The sequence below is a fragment of the Solanum dulcamara genome, chromosome 4, assembly GCF_947179165.1.
Source record: "Solanum dulcamara chromosome 4, daSolDulc1.2, whole genome shotgun sequence".
Lineage (NCBI taxonomy): Eukaryota > Viridiplantae > Streptophyta > Magnoliopsida > Solanales > Solanaceae > Solanum > Solanum dulcamara.
In genome coordinates, this window is record NC_077240.1 from 76,832,960 (window position 1) to 76,847,454 (window position 14,495).

Sequence of the window (14,495 nt, forward strand, 5' to 3'; positions counted from 1 at the left end):
AGGAGGTATTTGACTATTTTCTCATTTTTTTTCCTTCTTTCATAATTTCATCCTCTTTTTTTTTAGATTATGAGGTGTTGTAGTCTTCTTAATATCTTAAAATTTAACACTTAGGTTCAAGAAATACCAATTAAAAAGATTAAAAAACTAAAAAAGTTTCACTAAATAATTTATTTTTGAATTTCATGTTTATTTGTTTTTTATTCAATAAAATAAAAATATACGTAAACTTACTTCTCTCAAACATAAAAAAAGCAGTTAGGTGCACTAAGCTTTCACTATTCGTGGAGTTCAGCGAAGGATCGGACCACAAATGTCTATTGCACATAGTCTTACTTGCATTTCTACAAGAAGTTGTTTCTATAGATCGAACTGACACTCCAAATCACATGACAACTAACAAAACGAACCATTAGAAGGAGATAATAGATAACTAAGTGGGAGCTTTTTTCTTTTTTATGTTTTGACGAGTTTCAAAGTCGAAAATTTCAACCCAATTTTGACCTCAATTTACATTGATTGTGACTAAATGAAGCATATTACCCTTATATATAAGCCATTAAGAGAGGGACGAACACGAATGTATCGTAAATGCCTTAAATTTTTTCCTCTGTCTGTCCCAATTTTATTAGCTATAGTCCCTTTATATCCACGTGTAAGCAACTGAAATTATCTCTTCTTTTTTATTCTCTATTACTTTCTCTTTCAAGCTTGAAAATGGTGAGTCTTTTTGCCCTTTTTCTGCATCTATTTTTTTCTTCAAAGATTTATGTTTACCCTTATATATAAGCCACTAAGAGATGGACGAACAAGACTTTATATAGTAGTACAAATAGTAATCTAAAGTGTACCGTGAATGCCTTTAATTTTTTCCTTTATGTCCCAATTTTATTAGCTATAGTCCTTTTATATCCACGTGTTAGCAACTAAAATTCTCTCTTCCTTTTGATTCTCTATTACTTTCTCTTTCAAGCTTGAAAATGGTGAGTCTTTTTGCCCTTTTTCTGCATCTATTTTTTTCTTCAAAGATTTATGTTTACCCTTATATATAAGCCACTAAGAGATGGACGAACAAGACTTTATATAGTAGTACAAATAGTAATCTAAAGTGTACCGTGAATGCCTTTAATTTTTTCCTATATGTCCCAATTTTATTAGCTATAGTCCTTTTATATCCACGTGTTAGCAACTAAAATTCTCTCTTCCTTTTGATTCTCTATTACTCTCTTTCAAGCTTGAAAATGGTGAGTCTTTTTGCCCTTTTTCTGCATCTGTTTTTTCTCTTCAAAGATTTATGTTTTTTTTTTTGGTAACTAGCTTTCCATTAATCACCAAAAGTGTTCTTTACATTCCGTAGCAAGCTGTAACTCAGCATTGCTATCTCAAACAAAAAACAAATCAGATCCACAGCCTATCCTAGAAAACAAAACTTTGAACTAACAAACTTATTCTAGGAGGACTCTTACACAACTAACTTATGTAACTTCTCTAACTATAGCTTCTCAAGATTGGTTTCGTTTCTCAAATATCCTCATATTTCTTTCTTTTCATATCTCACTAGTTGTTTCTGCATATACCATCTTAAATATCAGAGCTTTCTGTGACTTGCCTTTTGCATTGTTGATTACCCATTGCATATGTTCATCCCATGTATTAGCATTATAGGTTGAACTTTGCATCCAAAATAGTATCCTGTCCCATAATCTTCTCACATATGTGCACTGTACAAAGAGATGCTCCCTTGATTCCTCTTGTTGTTTGCATACGCTGCATGTTTTCTCTACTTCAATCTCCCACTTGCTTAGTCTGTTAGTTGTCAGCATCTTACCATGCAGTTGTAACCAAGTTGTGAATTTAGATCTTGGTCTAGCTGCATTCAAAAACATTAGACATTTTCAAAGGACTCTAGATTTGTAGGAGTCAGGTCTGCGTACACTTTACCCTCCCCAGACCCCACGATGTGGGATTTCACTGGGTTGTTGTTGTTGTTGTTGTTGTAGACTCTTGGCAGGATTGCTGAAGGGGATTTGGGCCATTAGTCTACTTGTTTCCAATAATTTCCTGATCATCCAACTAGCCTGTTGTGGTATTTTGTTGTTCTCATCTTACTCCTCTTTTACGTAGTATGCATGGATCCATTTAATCTATAATTTATCAACTTTATGCTCCACATCCCAGTAGTTATTTGCTATAGCAGTCTTATTCCATAGCCTCAGATTAGTAATATTCAGGCCTCCCATACATTTAGGAGAACACAAAATTCTCCAAGCCACTAGAGCTTTCTTAGTGATTGTGTTGTAACCTGACCATAGATAGCTCCTACAATATGCTTTAATCATTTTTATCACCTTTGTTGGTATCATAAAGAGTTGTGCCCAGTAAGCTTGTATGCCAAAAAGTACTGACTGGATGAGTTGAGCTCTCTCGGCATAGGATAGTTTCTTAGCTGTCCATGAAGATATTTTCTTAGTAATATTTGTGATGAGAGGTTGTCATTGGATAAGAGAATTTTTTTGAGTACTGAGAGGAATCCCAAGGTATTTGAATGGGAACTCACCCTTGGTGAATCCCAATCTAGCTAAGATTTCCCCTTGTTCATCTTGTGAGACGCCCCCAAAATATACTGAACTCTTTCGTTGATTGGCATGCAGCCCAGATGCCTTGAAAAAGTCATTAAAACATTGTTGCATCACTGTAACTGATTCTAAATCCCCTTTTGAGAACAACAGGAGATTATCTGCAAAACATATATGGCTAATTCCCAGCTTACCACATTTTCTTTGAGATTGTGTAGTAGTCGACTCAGATACTCCATGGCAATTGCAAACAGGAAAAGGGACATAGGATCACATTGCCTTAGCCCGCTTGCAGTATTAAAAGGGAAGGTTGTTTCACCATTAATCATGACAGCGTAACTTACCATATTAACACATTTCATCACCCAACTGAGAAATCTTATTAGAAAACCAAGTTCACGCATCACCTGTTCAAGATAGATCCATTTCATAGAATCATAAGCCTTCTATAAATCTATTTTGATCATACACCTAGGAGATATGTGTTTCCTGGTATACCCCTTCACTATCTCATGAACAAGAATCATATTATCTCCTATTTTTCTTCCTGGAATGAATCATGCATGTGCTTCACTAATCACAGTAGTCATAACCTTTTGTAACCTGGAAGCTAAGATCTTTGAAATGATATTACACATGACTGAGCAGAGGTTATAAGTCTATACACATAACTGAGCAGCAGTCTATAGGTCTGTACTCTTTGATGTTTGCAGTATTAGCATTCTTAGGTACAAGAGTAATAGTGGTACAGTTAATAGGCCTGTAGAGTGTACCTGTATTAAAGAAGTCTAGAACTACTCAATGATTTCATTTTTAGTGATTTTTCATGACTTCTTGAAGAATACATCATTATATCCATCAACTCTCGGAGCCTTATCATCTCCAATAGACTTCAGACATGTTACAATTTCAGCTTCAGTGATAGGCCTACATAGTTGAATTTTTTGATCTTGTGATAGAACTAATCCTTTCTTCATTACTGAGTTGTCAATTGCAGGGAGATTCTTTATAGAAGAGCCCATTATGGATTCATAAAAGCTAATACCTTCTTCACTGATCCCATCTTGGCCAGTCAATGGAGTATCTTTGAGTGAGATAAGTTGCTTGATCTGTTTTTTTTTAATTTCTCTCCTTCATCACAACACTAAAATACTTAGCATTAGAGTCTCCTAGTTGTATCCATTTAGCTTTGGATTTTTGTTTCATTATACTTTCCTCCATTATTGATCATTTTTAAGCTCCTTCATAGCATTTGCTTCCTGCATTTATAATGTATCACTATATTGGCCTCTGAGCTGTTTGTGCACCTTAGCCAATTCACCTCTAGCTTTCTCCATTCTCTGCATAGTGCTTTTAAATTTCTTATTGTTCAGTTTTTAAAAGTCGGTTTGATAGCCTTCAGATTATACCACACATTCTGCATGCTTTGAGTAGCATATTTATTATGCCATACCTATTGCACTATAGTAGGAATTGCTTATGATGAGTCCAAATATTAAAGAACCTGAAGGGAACTTTGATGCTAGTATAACTTTCATCCACTTTGACAATCATAGGTAAGTGATCAGATATATTTGGCAACTCATATTCAAGTATCACATGTCCCCATCTTATCATCCATTCACTGTTCCCAAATGCCTTATCAAGTTTACTACAAACCCTTTCAGTCAATTCAAGTATCATGGGTGAGATTTATGTTTTGTATGTGATGATCATAAATATACCTATTTTTATCTTCCTAATGAGTATTTGTTTTTAGTTCTTGGGTGGTTTTATTAGATTTTCTATTTTTTGTAGGATTTTGTTCTTGCATGTGCCTAATTTGGTTTGATGTACTCATGGATGCTTGAAAATTGATGTCCCCACTTCTAATTCTTCTCACTTCTCTCTTTTTTTCTTTGGCAAGTTTACATGTTTGTAGTCACTTCGATATTTTATTTTCACTTCTTTTATTATGCATTTTCTGCTTTTTGAGTAATTTATTGTAGAATTTTGTAATTTCATGTTCCTAATTAGATTTTATTTACTCATACATGTTTTGACATTGTCTTTTGCCCTTGGTGTTCCTTTCACTATTTTCGTCTCTATCAGGGGCTTCTCGCAATCGATTAGTTCTTTTACATTTACTGTTTTTATACTCTCTTCTGCATGTGAGACACCACTATTTTTTGAGACTCTCTTATTTCTTAATGTGAATGTTGAGATGTTATTGATGATATATTTTTGGGGGGATTGAAGAAACTGTATAAAATAAAGAAGGGATCGAACGAGATGAAAGATGAAGTTACAACTCTTCGTCAGATACAGATAAAAATTTCCTTCAAACTTTTATTGTTTATTCCTCTTCATTGCTGCTCTGGAAATTTTGATCTTCTCTCTTTAAAAGTTCGTCCTTTTTTTTTTGCTATTTAGATTCAATTTTGGCTGATTTGAAATGCAAAGTTTTAGTTATTAAGTGTTTAAAGCTAATTTGGGAGTCCTTTCTGAAATTTTAGATTTTCTTTATTTTGATAATCAGTATACTAATTTTAGAAATTTTTAGAAGTTTGGGAGGGATATGCTGGGTAGTTTATTTTGCAAAGGATATTTTCTTATTGTAAAATATTGATGAATTCATCAGCCTTATTTTTCTCTCTTTTTTTCCCTCTAATTTATTTATGTACTAAAACAACAAGAATATATTGTATATGTTGTTGATCATGAATATAGTGTATTGTATCTTGGACTATTTTATGTTTCTTCTCTTTTTAAGAATTTGTCAATTTTTCTTCTATTTGTGCAAGTCTGAGCTCACTATTTTTTAGAGTCATTTGTATTCTTGATGATTGAATTTGATTTGTAGGCTACGTTGTTGTTTATAAATAACAAGAAGAGAATTATATGCAGGGGCGGAACTACAGGGGTGCGAGGGGTGGCGACCGAACCCCCTTCGTCGGAAAATTGCACTATATATATATTGCGAATTTTTTTATTCATGTACAAATATTATTTTTGCATCCCCTTAACAATTGTAGATTGTGGATTAGTGGATAAGGCGCCTGTGATTAAGCCTGTGGTCGTGGGTTCGATTCTCGACAATGACACATTTTTTTACTTTTTTCATCCAATCCCTTATTTTTTAATTTTCTTGAACCCCCTTATCAAATATTCTGGTTCCGCCCCTGATTATATGTGGAGCAATGATAAAGCTGAAGTGATTTCAAAGAAAGAACAAATGTATATTTTGATCTTAAAAATAGTTTCATTTTAAAAAATAGAAAAAGATCATGTGAATGTAATGTGTAACACATGTGTTTTTTCTCCTCCTTCGAATCGTTGGCCTTTCATATCAATATGCTAATATTTATCCATTTGATGAGTAATTTTAATGGTGTTTTCTTATTTTACTAGCATATGAAAGGAAGAAAGCACAGGAGTGGACAAGCTGAAGGTAAAAATCAACATATTCTCGGGATAAATAAAAATCTTATGTGTGCTTCAGCTAATAATGAAAATGAATCACATCTCTCAATCATTCTGTACGAATTTTATAAGATAACTAACAATGTGATTTGCAAAAATATTATCTCTTTGATGAATTTGTCTTTGTTATTATCTAATTAGTGCATATAACTAAATCGTCCTATTGAAATTTGAGGTGGAAAAATTAGTGTGCAAAAATAAACTAGCCTAAGCATGCACTCAAGATGTTACTATTTCGGTGATTCTTATATTCCGGATAGTACACAAAACGCTCCGGCAGGGAGAAAAAGATAGGGGTTCAAGAGTGTTCATTGAGTCCTTCAATTCGAAGTAAAAGCTTCGGATTCCAGGTATGTAAGGCTATTCATAGCATTGGATTGGGTTCGTCCATGCGCTCACTATTTAAATTCACCGTAATTGAGTTATAGTTGAGTTTTACCCTAATTCTTGAATTCTAAATGAGTTAATTTTTCTTGTATTGAGTTAGATATATTTATGCATTGAGATTATTAGTATTTTTATCTATCATATTATTGAAATTATTGTTCGTGGCTACTTTTCCATGAACTCTAATTGATTTGATGTTCATGAATATTTTTACGCGTGTTTTGAATAAAGATGTTGGCTTTTAATATTCATTGACAAAAAGAGTGATTTGAATTAATACTATATATGTATTTTATTGAGTTCTGAAAGAGAAAAAGAATTGAGTTTAAATGAATTTAATTCTTTGGATTAAATAATGTTTTGAGTAAGATGTTTTGATGAGATGTAAATGATGTTTTGAAGTATAATGATTAATGAAAAGGTAATGAGATGAGTTTGACATTTTAAATAAAAGTCCAATAAGACTAGATGATGAGGTTACTATGAGCACATATTTTGGGAGTAGTATTGATAATCGAGTTGGATAAGAGTTTAATTGATTCAAACCTCAGAACTACGTAGCCAGGTAGGATGGAGGCTATGTCTCTTAAGTCCCATAAAGAGGACTTTGATGATTGGATCCAAGATGATGATGTCATTTACCCTAGCAAGGTATTGGATGGATATGGCAACGACATCGCTTCATTATATCATCACTAGCTCATAAGTGATGATTGTCAGTTAGAGAAACTCTCAACTGAGTAAGCATTGCTTATTATTATTTTTAAACTTGCATTACATATTGATGTTGAGATGATGTTAAGTTCTGAGCTGAGTCTTCCTAAGAGGAGTTTTTTGATATCTGTCCTTATTTTCCTGCCATTTTACATACTCATACTTTCTATGTAATGACGTCATTCGACCTGCATTGTTTTATGATGCAGATACATGTGTTAGAGATCCTCAACAGGTGTATCGTTGAAGATCATTACTTTCCAGCTATTTGATGAGTCTTTGTATTTAGAGGAACTCTTTATCCTTTTATTGTTGTTGAGTATGATGTTTCTTTTGAGGTAGACATGGACACGTTATTGGCACCGTCTGATAGTCTTACAGGCTTCGTAAATAGAGTTTGATGATGTAATTTGAGTAGTTTTCCTTTGAAACTACTTATTTTAAGGATTATTTCTTTCCTTTGATGTTGATAATGGTGAGCCCACATAAATATTCTTATTTTTACTTAAGTCTTTCGCTGATGAACGAATGAGTGATGAGACCAAATGGTTTTCTCGGAGGTCAGAGATCTGAGTACCGGCTACTCCTAGGGTATTCTTTCAGGGCGTGACATTATTCTTAGATTATATTGTGTGACACTAATTCTAGAATGACACTGATCGGAGTGGAGAAACAACACCAATCAAACTTAAATATGAATTTGTAATTCTGCCACACGCATCTTATTTTAAGCTTTCACTTTTTGAGCATTCTGAAAGACAAAATAAAGCTACACAAACTGTAGCTTTTTACTAACTACATCAAAAGCAAAATTCTCAAATTCAAATACAATGTAGTACAATTGATTTTTCTTAGTTACTGTGGTGTGCATATGTCGATGGTAGTCGTATGTGTAGTATATTTCAGAGTAAAATGTTAATATTCAACAAATTGACATATGTTCTACATAGCTTGACCTTGATCTTTGATTTTTGCAAGTGAAAAACATATTCTAATATTGCACTATTTTTAATAATCACAACAATTAAAATAGAAAGGAGAGAGTATTAATTTTATAGTTAAATTATGCCACTAAAAATAAAATAGAAATTTCACAATTATCTTTTAAAAAACATATTAAGTGTAGCCACATCAATTCCCTGTTTGCATCTTTATGTGAGAAAAAATAAAAAATTGTAAAGATTCTATATATTATAGAAGAAAAATATGTAGAACATTCTTTGCGAATGCATTTTATCAAAGAAAATTCAATTGTACTGCATTGTATTTGCATTTGAGGATTTTGACATAAAGCAAGTTGTCAATAGCTTGTCCTTGATCTTTGCAAGTGAAAAATGTGAATGCATTTTATCTCTAAATTCACTAGATATCTATATTCACTTCACAGTGTTAAAAATTCATAGTATTTAACTGTTGTAGCTCACTGATTCTTCTTGCCCAGATTAATATGAAGATATCTTTGATAAACAAATGGCTTTAAGATTCAATATTGAAGTAATAACAGCTAACACTTTCAATTGGACTTGTAAAGTCCAAATTATGGACATGAGTCGAGCGCGACAAAGTTTGAAAAAGAAAATTAAGTTTCAAAATCTGATTTTGAAAGATGAACAGGTGCTCTCGCTTATAATTGTGGCATCTCATTTTATATGTATAATTATACTATTTATCTGCATCTCAAAAAGTACGTCAACATCGACTTTTTAGGAGCAACAAATCAGGACAGCTCTATATGGTGATGATATCAACTATTATGCAGAGAAACTTAAACTTTTGAATACATATCTAATCTTTATTGTCGGAGTCAAAGTTTCACCAACTTCGTACGGAAGACTGATACATAAATTTTACTGGGTGCTTGATAAAAAAGCTCTAACTTAACATGTCAAATCAACTGGCGAGCTTGAGAAATCACTGTCGCCTCTGATCAAGTTAAATATCACAATTTTTGCCAGTATTTCTCAAATGACTCCAGGTCCTGCTGCGGATATTGGTACATCCCTCCTAACAAGCATTACTTGGCTGAAATTTATGTCCTGACATGCAAAGAGCTCATATTTCTTTATTTATTACTACCAGATATTCTGAGAGTTATTCTCTGTTGTGGTCTTTCAAAGTATGCAGGCCGTAGTCAAAATAAATGTTGTGATGTTACTGTTTCCGATGATTAGTAAGTACAACCTTCTGTGTTATACATTGTTATTTACGTTTTCAAATTTTTTAACCATCTTACAATGAATTCTGGAAAATAATAATATATATATTTTTCAGAGAAAATTAATTTCTGTTCACTTTATGGGACGATTTTGAAGAAATTGTAGGAACTTAGAAAATTAATTTCTGCTCACTTTATGGGACGACTTCGGAGAAATTCAAAAAACTGAATTGGAGGCTAAAATGGAAAAGGATAAAAGTTCTCTGTAATCGTTGGAAGGAACATTGAAATTTCTCCTTATCAAGGTATGTGTGATTTATAATATTATACTTAAATATCACCCTTTTACATTATACACTATTACACTATTATTCTATATGTATAGGTTTATCGTTGCTAATCAGATTCAACTCCACAATCCGCATAAATCTTACTTATTCACAGGCATTAGAGCTCATCAGCTGGTACTGACTTCTTACTCTGCATTTTTATCTTCAGCGTGCCATAAATAATATATATAATAATTCATTTGGTATGATAATAGGGCAAAAACAAATAAAGTCATGCTTTCAGGCCATGCATCGAGCAACTTTGTCGGGTCATCCACCGTTCTTACCATGAATCCTGTTCACGGACGAGTTACTTTTATTGCAGAACTTACCTCAACAACTTCAGTAAATTTAACAAATATCTAGACTTAATATCTACACTTGCTTGATTTAATGATGAAGCGGAGTCACGTATATAATTTTTTTGGCTCTACAGAGGGGAGTCTTTTACATTGAGACCAAAATATTAATATCAAATGATCTTCAAAAGTTCTACGTGTTATAATGTTCAGGGTGCACAAAGCAAAAACGCACAAAAAACAAGAAATAGTTTGATTGCATAAAATATGAAAAGAAGACAACATAAGTGCCTTGGTATTACATTTACAACATATATATACATTAATTTTAGTGCAGCAAAATCTAGCATATATAAATAATATTTAAAGTATTAACTCACTACGATTGCAAGTGTACCTTTCGAATTAATTTGATTGAGGATAGCGGTTCGACAACCGCCTTCATTTCTAGTCATTTTGCTGAAAACTTCTCTTCATGAAGGCATATGACATATTTGACATAACCTGCGTCAAGGTTACCCCTTATTTATATGTCTTAATGCGTTTATGTATGTGTATGTATATATATGATATTTGCTTTTGCAAATGAGTTCTTCTATTTCCAGAACAAACTCCTCTACGTTGATTATGCCCAATAGATGTTGTCAAATAGGCTATTTCACATTTAACTAAAAAAGTTAGCCTGAATAAGCTCTAATGTTACTCAATCAAGTCTAACAGTTCTGTCTTACACAGAAAATGAACACAACTCTCCACCAAGCACTAGCGAAAGGAACATTAAAAAGGCCAAGTCGTTCAAGCAAGCGAGATGGAGCTGAAAACGACAACTATTGAGTCCGAATCTTCAAATATTGGTCTGTCAATTCAACCACCCTCACCAATAAAAAAACTATAAAAGATTAGTGAACCAGAAATTCTTTAGTTACTTCCAACCTAATAAGTAAGTAACATTGAATAACTGATACTAAACGACTACAACAAGACTGCACCTCATCCGGCACATTCAATTTCCAGCACATATTAATATATAAGGTATATTATGACTTCAATTTTTGAAATTCATCTCTCATATGAAAGCTTTTAACATTTTTGCCTTTGTTCTTATCTAATTAGTGTACAATTAAATCGTTTTGTGACAAAATTCAGCTATTAAAAGTGATTGAAATTTAGAAGTGAATTGTGATTTTTGCTCTTCTTTCTTTATGAAGTACTAAAATGGTATGTTTCAACTATTATTAAAATCTTACATTCTCATGGTCTGAAAATATAGCCCCATATGGGCTATGACTAAATACTAGAGTATGATCACAGTTTCATCGGCAGTGTCATGAAAGTTTTGATTCTGGGCCTGATGTATGAGCATTTTGGACCTATTTCTTGGTGGCGTGATATCCCAAATTTATAATTTCAATGTAAGGATAGAGTTAAATGTGATTTAATTTGTATTTTATTACGGACATAAAATTCTAGATCCACATTTGAACAACAACCGTACAATATACTTGGTATAATCCACAAATAAGGTCTTAAGAGAATAGAATGTACATAAATTTTATTCGATATTTTGACCAATATGAATAGATGGAAAAACAAGCAAGTGGGGCTTCAGGTAGAGTTGCCAAAAGGACTCAGAGCCACTCAAACAAGTTCATTTTCATATTATGCTTTATATTTAGTGTCCGTGCATTTTTGAAATACATTAATTTTTCTTAAATCAATGCATTTTTTTAAAAGATAGTGCTTTTCAAATTGAATAAAGAATTAATCCAACATTTATTCATTGTTCTAAATTCTAATTCGTCAGTTTGTATTTTAAACATATAGTTATATTATTAAAACATTGTCTTTAGTTTTTGAGCACCAAACAATTCTGCAACTTTACAGTGATCCTTGAGTTTTCTTCATATACGGAAGTAGCAAATTAAGAATGCATGGATACACCTCTAGAGAATAAAAAAGGTATCATTAAATACAAAAAGGTCCCATATTGTTGCTGCTCAGATAAAGGAACATGGCATGTGCGTTGACAACTTAGGCAAAAATTTGCCTAAAGTATGAAGAATATGTTACTTGGGATGGATATCACTTTCAACTTATATGGTAGTGTAGATACACACTTCTCTGTATTACCATTTCCATTAATGATTGATTGTATCATTCACCAAACTGGACATCATCGTGTAAAGTTGAAAAATGAAACTATACAATTCTAAAGTTGTGTCATGAATTTTCTTTATGGCATTTTTATTTTTGGCTTTTCAGTTCATGACAGTGATAACATTGTTGACTACTTAAATGGTATGAGATTCTGAAGATATGACACACCCACTTAAGCATGCTTTTTTTATATGCCTGTCTTCTTTTACTTGAGTTGACCATGAATTTCTAATTAATTGCATTTGTTGTTTTTTTGTTTGTTGTATCAGTGAATCATTGTTGCATTTTCATTTTGATAACATGCTGGGGACATGCCTTTTGGTTATGGACTACTTTCAACATTTAACAATTCATAATTTTCTGATATTTTCATTTTACTGATTTGAAAGATGTAGTTTTGGCTAAACAAATTTAGATGACTATTATAGTTTGAGACTTACATTAATTTAAAAGGCATATCTAATTTGGTTTCTAACAATCTTTACATTGTCTAATTACAGGAAGTCTCTTTTCTGTTTTTGTGACTTTTGTTTGCTGGAGAAAAGAAGTTTGGATTGTCAGTCGGTCAGTTCGTTCAATAGCAAGAACAAAGTAAATCATTTATTCAGCTTTTTGCTCACCTCAATATCCTTACTTTACAGGTGACGTGATATACCACTTTCTTATATAATATGTCACTTTCTTATAAGTTTCTCTTTCAGTAACAATTGCCTCAACTTTGCAGGATTACTAATGCTACACATTTTTGTCAGAAACCTCAACAACTTCCTATGCTATAGCCTTTTGAAATGCAGAAGAATGGATACTAAAATTAAAATTCGAACTCAGCACTTTACGTCTACTAAATTCTGAGTATATAACAATGTTTGCATATGGTTTAAGTAGACACCATACTTTGTCTGTTGTACATATTATGGATATCTATAATAGTATAATATTATCCATATTCTAAAGCAGTCTTGCATTATTAATATTTTCAAGTGCAATTGTTTAGTCTGAGAACAAATTGTTAGTGTTAGGTCTGTGCAGTAGCTAAGTAGATAACTATAATGAACCCAAACAGAAGAGACAAGAAATGTTAGTTATCTTTTGAAGAATTGGGAATGAATTGTGTTCTTATGTGTTTGGCTAAATATTATTATCAACAACACTGGTCTGTTTTTTTTTAAATGTTAAGAAAATAATAATACGAAAAATGAATTGAGCAACAACAATGAAGAAGTATATAAATTCAAATTGAGGGACAACTTCTAAGAAAATGAGCTTTAGAAAAGAAAAAAAGATAAATTATTTTTACGGATAATGCATAAGTACCCCTCTAAACTATAATTGAAATCTCAGCGACGCATATAAAGTTAACTAGGGTCCTAATATCTTCCGCCCTCTCCCTCTAAACTATTTTAAAATGAAATAAACCCACTCAAAAGCTGTTATGACAAAAATAACGTGCACACTTTCTTGAAGGCAAGTGAACAATGAAGAAATTGGACAAATGTCATTTTTTAATTGATCTATTTGCAATTAGTTAGTACACATAATTATTAACATTAAAACTTACATGCATTTAATTATTTTCATTTTTTCTTTGTAAAATATTTATTTCCCTGCTCACTTTAAATTTTTTTAAAAAGTTCCTTTAATTTCAATGTTTTAATTAATTTTTTTATGTTTTATTTAATTTTTTTCACTTTTTCGATATTCGTCCGAAATTAACTTATTTTAAAAATAATATATTTAAAATTAAATTTGAAATCAATCAAAAGAAGGCAAAGAAAATAAAAAAGATAAATAAAATCAATAGAAAAAAAAGAGAGAAAAAACAATGAATAAAGTTTAAAAAATCAAAAAAAAAGTTTAAATACAAGGTAAAAAATTTTAAAAAACTTTTGTGTATTAACTTAGTTTAAATACAAGATAAATTAAATAGGAAGACCTTTATATATATATACACGCACGCGTGTTATACCAGCTATCAACTTTACCCGACTGAAGTGCTACATCAGCACAAAAGGTGCACGAAAATACATAAAAGTTGAGTTCGGAGGGGGAGGGGGAAGGGTAATATGACCCGACTTAAATTAAGCTATGTCGCTAAGATTTCGGTTATAGTGTAGGAATACTAATTATCCTATTTTTTATGAAGAAGTATGAGAAGATCCAATTATGAATGAGTAATAAAGGGGAAGACGTGTTATTATATATATGTGTGTGTCTGTGTGAAATGAATAAAATTTGTACCTAAAGTACTTTCAACCAGAAGCGAACCTAGAATTTGAAGACTACGGGTACACCATAAATGGTTAATGCATGTTAGTTTAAGTTTTTCACCGAATACCAATTTGTATGATAATTTTATTTAAAATAAATATATAAAACCAATGTACTAACGTATAAATATGAATTCAATGACTTTGCT